This window comes from Lactuca virosa, chromosome 2, assembly GCF_052849685.1.
Source record: "Lactuca virosa cultivar CGN04683 chromosome 2, Lactuca_virosa_CGN04683_v6, whole genome shotgun sequence".
NCBI classification, from domain to species: Eukaryota; Viridiplantae; Streptophyta; class Magnoliopsida; order Asterales; family Asteraceae; genus Lactuca; species Lactuca virosa.
In genome coordinates, this window is record NC_136427.1 from 64,367,396 (window position 1) to 64,378,656 (window position 11,261).

The window sequence follows — 11,261 nt, forward strand, 5'->3', positions numbered from 1 at the left end:
AGCTTCTTGACTCTGCAGGGACTCGACGAGTTGGCTAGCAACTCGGCGAGTTGACTCGTGTTTTCGCGATTTTACTGAGTTTTTTTTTGGGGGGGACTCGACGAGTTGAGTCAACATGGATTATTGACTAGAGTGTTGACTTCCGTTGACTTTTAGGGGTGGGTCAAGTTGTAGACTTTGGAGAACATGGAGGGGTAAAATGGTCTTTCACCCTTTTTGAGGTTTAGTAGAGGAGTTAGCTTAACATTTTTTTATAATTGTTAAGTAGAGATGATTGTGACATGTGTAGGTGGAGTCTATACCAGCATCACGAGTGTGGAATACATTGCTTTACTCTACAAGGTGAGTCTTCTCATTATACTTACCTGAGTGGTAATATTGTGTGACCGGAGGGTCTTATTTGAGTTACTGATCGGAGGGTCTTATGTGCTTATACTGAGTTATTTGATATTCTGCATTTGTCTTTGTGATATGTGTTGTATATTATTGTTGTACCTTCATGAGTTAGGACCGGAGGGTCCAAACAGAGTTGTGAGACCGGAGGGTCGTCACTTAGACACATTGACCGGAGGGTCCTTATCGAGATATAGCCATGAGAGGCAAATTATATGTGTAGTATTTTGGGGAACTCACTAAGCTTCGTGCTTACAGTGTTCTGTGATATGTGTTTCAGGTACCTCTCAGGATCGCGGGAAGGCGCCGACTAGATTGTACACACCTGTTCGAGATTATGTTTGAGGATTTTGGGATTATGTTTTGTGGTTTTGAGAAAATGTGATATCGAGTTTTTATGTGATCTAAAAATGAAAAAAAAAATTGATTGAAAATTTACGGCGTTACAAGTTGGTATCAGAGCCTTGGTTTGAGGGATTCGGATGTACCCTCGGGTATGTCTGGACTCAAACTGAGGAATTGAGAAAATTTTCTAAAAGAAATGATTTTTCTAAAACGAGTAAAAGCTTTTAAGAGAAAACGAGATGGAGCAGTGTGTACAATCAGCCAGAGCCCGAATGGTGATTTCCCAAAATACCATTACTTGTTTATATTATGAGATACTTATGAGATATTAGAACTGAATGCTAGAGGATAGGCGAGGTATTTCAAGAATTTAGAGCTAGAGTTGCATGATTCATGATGACTTAGCCTAGGGGATGCTAATGATTGATATTATCTGCTATTTACTCTATGAATGTGCTGAGTAGGAGTACCTAGCAGGAATCTTTTAGAGAGAGCCTTGAGTAGCGGAGTGATCTACGAGAGATACCTAGATGTGCATTTGAGGAATCTACTGAGAGGGTAGTTAGATACCCACGAGTGGTAGGATTGCATGGGTTCGGTGATGCCTTTTGAGTTGTGGATAGAGCATGTGGAGTTGTATGCTAGAGTGGTTTTATTTGCTGGTGGAGGTTATTCGATGCCCGAATGTTGCTTGGTTTGTGCTTTGTAGAACTCTTGAAATGATGGGAGTTAGCTACTTAGTGAATATGACGAAATTCAGGAGGTCAAATGGCTGACATAATGAAGAGTTCTTCAGCAGCTGATGGTAGAGAAGTGTGAGAACCTACGAGAGCCTAGGGAGTAATTTTAGTCCGATGAGTACGCTGTTTAGAGGCGAGTATTCTCTGGAGAGCGAACATGTGTAATGAGATTGGAGATCGAGAAGGTTGAGCACCTACTTAGGAAATTTGGGACGATCTGTGTGGGAAGTATAGGTAGATGTGGCAGGTAGTATGGGCCCATACTACTGAAAATAGAGGACCCATACTCAAAATAGGGAGAATTACAGATGTTCTAAAGGGCAGAATGAGGGGAGATAACATGGTTCGGGTACCGTGATTCGTAGCAGAGTATGCTTCCGTCTTTACCAGTTATTCGACGATGGGTGTTCCGACTGAGAATGGATATGGTAAACTGTGGGGCCAGAGGGCCATGTCGGTTTAAGAAGCTTACCAAGAAGCAAAAGATGGTTCAAGATCCACTAGATGATATAGTTCTTGAAACTGATTTCGAAGATAGTGGCAGATGTCAATCTCCACATCGTCATGAAGATATGGGCTTTCTATCACCACAGAGGGACTCTCCAGTCAAGTCGACTTTCGAGGTGACTGGAAGTATTTGTGCCAATGTGGAAACATCTAATGTGGACACAGCCACCAATCTGGTTGATCATTCGAAACCATCCATCCTTGAGTAGACTTCGGTCTTACCACCCTAAGTTTCTCTTGCCAAGTCTAATATGGAGGAGTTACAAACTTCAGGCTTCACTACAAACATATCTGATATGGACGCAAATGTCAATAAGGCTGATGGGATGTCGACTTCTAATGCCCAAGGTAACTCGGATTCTATTGTTGTTTCATCTATCTTCGAAGCCTCAGGTATTGATACAACCACTTTGTTACCACCATTTCATTCACCCCTTCCTACATCATTACCTCAATCCACAACTTCACCTACTTATCAACACATTCTCAATCAACCTGTCAGATCCTTGTTCCCTTCTTAATCAACTGATGGTCCCAAGTCCACTTCGGATATTGGTCCAGAAGATGATGATGTTTGTGTTTCTTTCACTGACATACAATTTGATCCCGAGGAGGAGAATATAACAGATCATATGCTTATGTCTGGTAAGTAGTTCAAGATTCTCAACCGCAAACTCAATTCGTTACTCCAGCTTCACGTTGATCCTGGGAGTTGAAACAATGTCTCCAGGATTGAAGTCGATGTTATGCTCAAGGCATGAACTCAGGTTGAAATCCATGATGGATCAAATGGATAAAAATAATGAACTGCATGTGAAACATCAATCTGAGTCGTTCAATCATGAAGTAAAAGATTTATTAGAAATTTCCACAGAACGACACATTCTTTTCATTGAAGCGGTCAAGAAAGTAAATGAAGATTTGAATCTGAAGATTGAAGAGGCGCGTCAAGAAATGACGAAGGAGGTTGCAAGAGTAGATCAGAACTATTATAGCCTTCACACTAAGATGGATATAGTTGTTGATGTTGTGTCGAAGCTTGTTGAGTATCATACTTCTCTTCTCAACAAAGTTGATGTGAAGTCCGAATCTGATTCTAAGGAGTTTGTACACCTGCAAGGATTTTTAGGAGAATTGAAGGAGTTGATTTCGAAACTTGTTATTCCTCCTTTTCATCGGTTTCTCACGAATCGATCTCACAAATGATTTCTTTGTTGGAATCTCGTCTGAAGGCTGATCTTGATCCTTTGTTGAAATTATTCAATTTGATGCCCAAAGCTACCCCACATATTTCCATAAGGGTGCAAGGGGGAGAGAAGGGCGTTGGTGCATCAAAGGATTCGGATCAAGGTAAAGTTGTTGGTAAAGTAATAAGCACGCAAATTATTACTTTATTTCCAGTATCCACAACAACTACTTCAACAACCACGACTTCGAAGCCTTTTACTAAAGGTGTTGTTATTGGTTCATCTGCTGGTGGATTATTTTCGAAGCCATCCCTGTCAACTAAAGAAATAAAAGGAAAAGGGAAGGGTATTCACACTGAACCAACTAAAGAAGAAATGAAACTGGCTTTGGAGAAGGAAATAGAGAGACAAAGGAAAATACAAAGTATTCTTCGACAAAGGCAAGGAGACCCGCCTGGTCTTGAGAAGGGTGGTCCAAATAAACCATATTGTTATGAAACAATCGAACAAATTGTTTCTCTTGGTAACATGTCTGATTTCTTGAAAGTCCCAAAGAATAGCTTTGATATTGAAAATTGCAATTTCAACCAACTGGATTTTCCTATCAACCATATGATGTTCTTATTAGCTCAGTATCAAATAATTGACAAGTTCGAAGACAAAGAAGAGTACAAGAAATTGAAAATGAGGTTTCATTATGTACCTGGAAAGAGAGAAGAAGAGGTTTAGTCATTGGTAAAGATTATCAGGGTGTTGGGAATAACCAATGATCAGCTATTTGAACGTTTGTTACAGAACTTTCGTTTTCATGTAGTTCGTGCCAATAATATGGCCTGTGAATTCACAATAGTTGACTTTCATATGATGAATCTTAATGATCTCATTTGTGTGGCAAACATTCTAAGAGGGGTAGATGCTTCGAAACTTCATGTAATAAGCAAAGAAGATTTCTTGCTTGGGTTTGCACATATCAAGATCTTCATTGACAATTATTATGACTGTCTTCCTTTAACGGATGTGGAGTTAGCTTTGACAATGGGAAAACAGATTGCTATGCCAAAATCTTTGTTGAAAGGTGTTGGTAACTTGAAGAATTTTGATGATGAAGAAATCTGTGTCAAATCCATTGGGAATAGTTTTCGTTGGAAAGAATAAAAACAACAAGGATACGAAGTTTTTATGCAGGGTTGAAGATGTTGAAAGATACACTAACTCTCAATATACGAATCTACTTGTTCGTATAAATAACTTCAAGAAAATACTGAAGGGGACGAAGCTGAAGTTCAAAAACTAAACCTTTAGTACATGGAAGTTAGGAGAGTTCTTCATCAGGCTACCAAGTTGTTAATGACTTAGAATTCGACACTGCTCACAAAGGGGAAAGAATGTTGAGGTTGAAATTTATTGTGAGGAGTCCAAATTTTCTTTGTTTTATATTAGTGTCGAAGACTGTTTGTATGTATTGCATAAGAGCACTTCTTTATGTCGAAGCATCATTGTTCAGCTGTTATGTATTTTTTGTTACTTCTGAGTTCCTATAAATAGGGATATGTTGTAAACTTAGAGTAACTTTTTTAGCATTCGTTGTTCGTACTCTATTCATTCTCTGTAACCCTTAGAACTATAATCGAGCCATCCAGATCTTATTTACTCTTTGTGTTCATAATTTAATCTAAACTCTGATTTCATTTGCTATACTCGATCTATAACAACTACAAAGAATACCACACTCTTCATACCATTGACCAAGTATGGTATGTGGATTAATGAAAAGAACCTCTCCTTTTGTTTTTATCCATTGTCAAAAGAGAAACGTCAAATCCCACCTCGATATGTTCAAATGAATGTTCAACATCATGGACATAGACAAATATGGAAAAAGAATTTTCTTCATGACTCCCACAAGCATTCTCTTAATAGAAATGTTTCCCACGTTACCACGGGCTCCAAACTAGTTTGGCTGCCCAAACTAACCAAGTGATCATGCATGTTATGTGCAAGGAGAACCATGAAGAAGAACGGTTAATTGATAGTGTCTGCTTCTTGCACATGACTGGAAGGTTAGAATATCTTTTGTGACTTCAGGCTGATCAGTGGTGTCGGACACATCACCTTCGTGAACAATGTAAATGGGATAATCAGGGGATATGGAGTATTAACTACGGGTAGCTTATCAATTCAACGAGTTGCTTATGTAGAGGGTCTTAAACACAACTTGACCAGTGTTGGTCAATTGTGCAAATTTGGTCATCGTGTAGAGTTTGACAATGAGTATTGCTATATCATGACAAGTGACAGAAACAAATGCTTGATCAATTCCAAAGCCGAAGGGACAATGTACCCACTGGATGTGTCTCTAATCATCGGCAAACCACAACTTTGTTTCTTGTCAAAAGCAGTGTCAGAGGTGATTTGGTTATGGCATCGAAAGTTGGCACATCTAAATTTCAGATACATCAACAACTTGGTGACTAGAGAGTTAGTCCGAGGACCACTAATTCTAAATTTCAACAACGATACTTTGTACCCAGCGTGTGAGTGTGGGAAACAAACCAAGGGAAGTCATACATCGATAATTGAATCCTCGGTTGCCAAACCTCTAGATCTTCATCATATAGACCTCTGCGGTCCGTCAACTGTAGCCAGTCTTCACCAAAAAAAATATTTTGGTTATAGTTGATGACTTCACTCGTTTGACTTGGGTCTTCTTTCTAAGACTCAAATCAGACACACCGCAGATCTTGATCAACTTCATCAAATAAATAGAGCTTCAGATCAAACTTCCGGTTAGAAGAATCAGAAGTGATAATGGCACAGAGTTTACTAATGAGCTATTGAATAGCTTTTTAGTATCTAAAGCAGTCGGTCATAACTTCTCAGCAACCTACACGTCGTAGTAGAATGGAGTAGTGGAGAGGAGGAATAGAAAGTTGGTCGAAGCTGCTAGATCAATGCTCAACTTTGCCAATTTACCTCTCTACTTGTGGGTTGTAGCAGTAGCAACTACATTTTTTGTTCAAAATTGAAGTATCATCTGCAAACGACTCAATAAGACTCCCTATGAAGGTCTAAACAATAGAAAAAACAATGTACGTTTCTTTCATATTTTTGGTTGGGGGTGTTTTGTGGACAATGATGTGCACAAATTATACCTATCAACTTTTAAATTTATAACCTACCAAACTTATACTAACTATGCAGCTATAGGCAGTGTACCAAGTCAGATTATAGTACAGCTTGGGTAAGTCGGGTGTCGATCACAGGGAATGGTATTTAATTAATAAAATAATTACTAAAAGCTATACTAAGAAAAACAACTAAAATGGGGGGGGGGGGGGTTTATCTGATTTTACAAGTTCAGAAAAACTTAAATTAAAATAACAAACTAATTATTAAAGTAAACAACTAGAAAGCCAGTTTAAAAGCAAGAATAAAAGATACTCTCATTTAGCTTGGAATCCCTCCTTTTTCCTATGGTTGATTTCATGTCAATGGACTAATTCCATTAGTTACCAAATAAAAGTTACTAGTCATCATGGTAAGACTAACTAGCATAATTCAATTTAATAACTTTAACCCAAATGATCATGCAAGTTAAGGATACTAAATTGATTTTAAAGGTAATTTGGACTCTGAATGATAGAATCTACAGACTACTATTCTGTGGTCAAGTCTAGTAATAAAGCAAATATTATGATCAAATACTTCTCTCTAACACATTTAAGCAACTAACTTATCACCTACACTAGGATATGGTCAATCTCTAGCTCTAGCAATTTAATGGTCATAAAAAACTAGGTAAATCAATTTTCATGCAATTAGCTGCAGTTTAACTACACAAAACTTGAGACTAGGCAATAAATATAGAAACTTTAACTAGCTAGGTTTAGATTTATCAAACAATATTTAAAGCAAAACCAACTTCATCAATCCATCAAACAAGAAATCAACACATAGCATTTAGGAGTTCATCTAGTCTAAACGAAAGCAAGGGTTTTTAGCCCGTAATCACAACTGGGAAACACATAAACATAATGGAAACTAGACTAATCATGATTAAACTGGGAAAACTGAATGTGTAGATGCGAATCCTTGCTCCAATATCTTTATCCTTTGATCTCTAGTTGAATTCTGCCCTCAAAGGGGTCTTGGAAAGGTATTTTTTCGTTAATAGTCGCAGCCTTCAACCCTCTCCCTCCTGGAATCGACCTAATGTCCAAGATATATATAGTTACCAAAAATCTCGACACCACGACGTGGTAGAGGCACCACGTTGTGGTCCTCGTGTTTATCCCGTATTCCCCAAGTCAGCGTCAAGAATCGCGAAGATTCCATTCACCATGTCGTGGTGGGGTCACCACGTCGTGGTGGTTGAAAATCTGACTTTTCTCAAAACACTAAAGTCATCCGAAATTGTGTCTATTTTTCAGATCATTTTGAATCTCTTCAATCGGTGTTACGAGTCATGAGATATGGTCAAAATACTAAAGAGGGGTCAAGCTGTCCAACAACATCTTTCTTGTGTCTTCTTCTTGCCTAAGCTTGCATTTTCCTGCTTCCAGCTTCCATGTTGCTTCTGAGCATGTCTTTTATGCTACATAACATATATGAAACATAATAAGTACCTTTTGTTCTATAATAAACATAAATATAGCTAATAATATTAAGATATGATGTAAAATATATATGTAGATATACACATATCAAAATACCCCACGCTTATCTTTTGCTTGCCCCCAAGCAAAACTAATTAATTTTAATTCAAACCTTCATCACCACCGTCATATAGAACAATGCATTTTGAACTCAGCCATTATACCAAGACCTCAATGTGCCTATTTGTGTCTAAAATCCTAACAACTTCCCAATATAAATACTCACAATCCTTATGAACCTTCACCACTTAGTTTATATGACACTCATTTTTGCAACCCTCCGAATCAATCCTCAGAAATCTTTCTTAACCTCAAGGTATTTTTGGTTAATTTACCCAAGCATACATAATCTAGAAAAATTACAACTTTTGATACCACAATGGAGCTCACGAAATTTTTCACTTCTTTGAATAATTGGTCTTTGATTTCTTTGAATTCACCACCTCTTTGTTTGATTTTTGGTATCTTCAACTTTTTGATTCTTCAGAATTTTTGATCTTTTGATCTTCATACTTGATAGCTCCAAAATTCTTATATACTTTTCGGTAATTTCTCTCTTTTTTTTCATGTATCTCACTTTTTTTTCATGTATCTCACTTTTTTTTCTTTTTCACTCAAAACCTACATACTTAAGCAGGGGCGCTTAACTTCAACCCTTATTGGTTAAAGGCATTAGTCTATGTGCAATGACTACATAAGCTTTCGTGGATAGATTTCAGGTTTAGGCTGCAAAACATATTATGTCATAAAAACTACCAGACTACCTTTTCATAACTCATGGCTTTTCACTAAGACTTGGGAAGCCACAAATATACTATAACATGTATTGGCTTGGTTAAACATTTGATCTCTCATCGGATAATCTCATATAACACTAGCAACTTAAGTTCAAATTACTACTAGATTTAATTTTTAGATTATTATTTCAAATCTATTATAATTTATTTCTAAATTTTTAAAATTTCTAAATTTTCTAGCAATTTACTTTTTCGACCCCCTACCCCACACTTATTACATACAATGCCCTCATTGTATGCATAAAATAATATAAAAGCAATAAAAGGAGAAAAAGGAACAGACTCCCATGGGGTAGTAGTGGCGAGATTGACTCTGAAAGTGTGGAAAACTTAAACATCTTGTATAATTGCTGGAAACAGTACTTCTAGACCTTCTTCTTGTAAATGCAAGTGTGCCGGATCGAATTAAATCAAAGAACCATTCTTGAAAAATGCGTTGAACCGCTGCCACGACGTGGGAAACCAACGCCACGTCGTGGTGTCTTCTCAGAGAATCTTCTAAGATTGAAATAGGTGGGCATCGACTCTTTGTGATGTGTAAGACCATTCCCACTCTTCTTTTCAGTAAATATGCTTCAAAATTCTTTTCTCTTCATTATGTTGGAACCCCACACTTATTCAAAAACTTGTTCTTCAATTATGATCTTCAAAAATCGCACGGCTTCTTCAAATTAAGCTCCTTCACTGCTTCACTTTCGTTTAACGCTACAAAATAAGATCAAGAACTAGAGAAACACATCATCATTCGGTTAAACTAAAAAAAAACTAAAAATTAAAAATTAAAAACTAAAACAAATCAAAAGGAAACGAAAATTCAAACTCATAAAAATCAGGTTGCCTCCCGAGAAGCGCTTCTTTTTGAAGAGTCATGAGCCGGACTCCTTCCCACTCTACATTGTGTCGGGTGGAACTGTAACCTCCCCATTTTCCATCATCTTGAACCTTACTCTTTTGTAAGCAACCCTTCTATTGAATGCCTTTCTTTAACTTTCTTGCATAGTTGGGTTGACATCTTCTTTATGTTTCCACTTGGGTTCTTTCTTCATTCTCGTGTCTTTAGCTTTTGTCTTGTCTCTTTCCGGGTTTTTCTTGTCAAAATGAGACTCATCACTCTCTTCTTCTTTTTCTTCAATCAGCTTTGTGACTTGATCTGGTGGTCTTGTAAAAGAAAATACCTCAAAACTCATTGGCGTTGAAACTGGAGGTTTCGAATGGTTTTCTTCTTTTTCCAATTGCTCTTCAAGTTCTTTATGCTCCATGAACATTGTGTTTCCTTGCTTCACCAGATTTTCCTTAGCACGAGATGGGAAAGGAAGAGGTGGTCGATATGGCTCAACAACAGAAAAATCATAATCTTCTTTTATTTCCCATGACGTGTCAACATTGCCTCCACGTCGTGGCGACTGGGAAGGTTCACGATACTCTTCTTCTTCTTCTTTCTTTTTTACTTCGAGTGACTGATTAGACTCCTCTTTAAGGTCCTTCATATGCACCAATTCATCTTATTCTTCTGTATCAATGGCCATAGCTTGAGCATTTTGGATTGACTCGATTTTCGTGAAGGTGAATCCGGTAGCTTTTCTTGTACAAGCCTTGTTAATTGCACCACTTGCGTACAGATACTTAAAATAGATTCTTTTTGTTCTCTAAGTATTGCATCTGTAGCATCATGTCGTTTTTCGCTAGCTTCCATGAATCTAAATAACATTGACTCGAGAGTAGATATTTTCTCTAATTGGACTTGCTCAATTTGGTAGAGATCATGCTTAAGTTCATGAATTTCTTTCACATCTCGTTCTATCTTATACTCCACCTCACAATACCTTGTAGAATGAGGTCCTCCACAAGCTTCACATCTATCATGAATTGATCCACCCATTTTTGTGATCTTTTCTTCCATTGCGTCGAGCTCTGCAATTATAGCACTGATAGTATCTTGACCTCCATCTTTACTTGACTTTCCTTTAGTCAAATCCTCCTTTGAGTTGTTATACTCTCTTGAATGCTTAGCGAATTCTTCAATCAAAGCTTTATTTGTTGTCGGATTCTTCTTTGTCATGGGCCCTTGCGAGTCTTGAAGTTGACGAGTGCACACATTGACTCCATCATAAAATATCGAGATTTCTTGTTGCACATTGAAGTCATGTTGAGGGCAATTTCGTAACAATTTCTTGTAACTTTCCCAAGCTTCGTATAATGACTCCCCCTCTAATTGTTGAAAATTTTGGATGTTTCTTTTAAGCTGTGCCACTTTTAAAAGAGGGGTAAACTGGTTTATGAACTTAGTCTTAAAATCAGCCCATGTCGTGATTGCTCCAAAGGGAAGTGATTTTAACCATTCTTTTGCTTCACCCTTCAATGTGACAGAAAAAAGTCGAAGCATCACCACATCTTCACTCACGTTTGGTGCATTAAAATAATGTAAAATCTCCACCACCTCTTCTATATGCTCATAAGCGTCCTCGTGCTCCTTCCCATAAAAATGTAGTTCCCTTAACATATTGAGAATGTGCCCAGGAAGTTCAAACTTTGTCGTGGCTGGGATTTTTGGTGGATCAAGACCCAATATATTGTCGTTCCTCATATGTCGCTTGTATTCTTCCATTGACATGGTTGTGATGTCCCCCATTTTTTCCT

The 11,261-nt window shown here is 37.6% G+C and overlaps 1 non-coding gene across 1 annotated transcript; it reads left to right on the forward strand.

Annotated features, from left to right (window-relative positions):
* Positions 1-10,762: 10,762 nt before the first annotated feature.
* LOC145161782 (small nucleolar RNA R71) lies at positions 10,763-10,869 on the forward strand. The gene has a single exon (XR_013738656.1). It is a non-coding gene; the product is annotated as a small nucleolar RNA R71 (small nucleolar RNA).
* Positions 10,870-11,261: the final 392 nt, after the last annotated feature.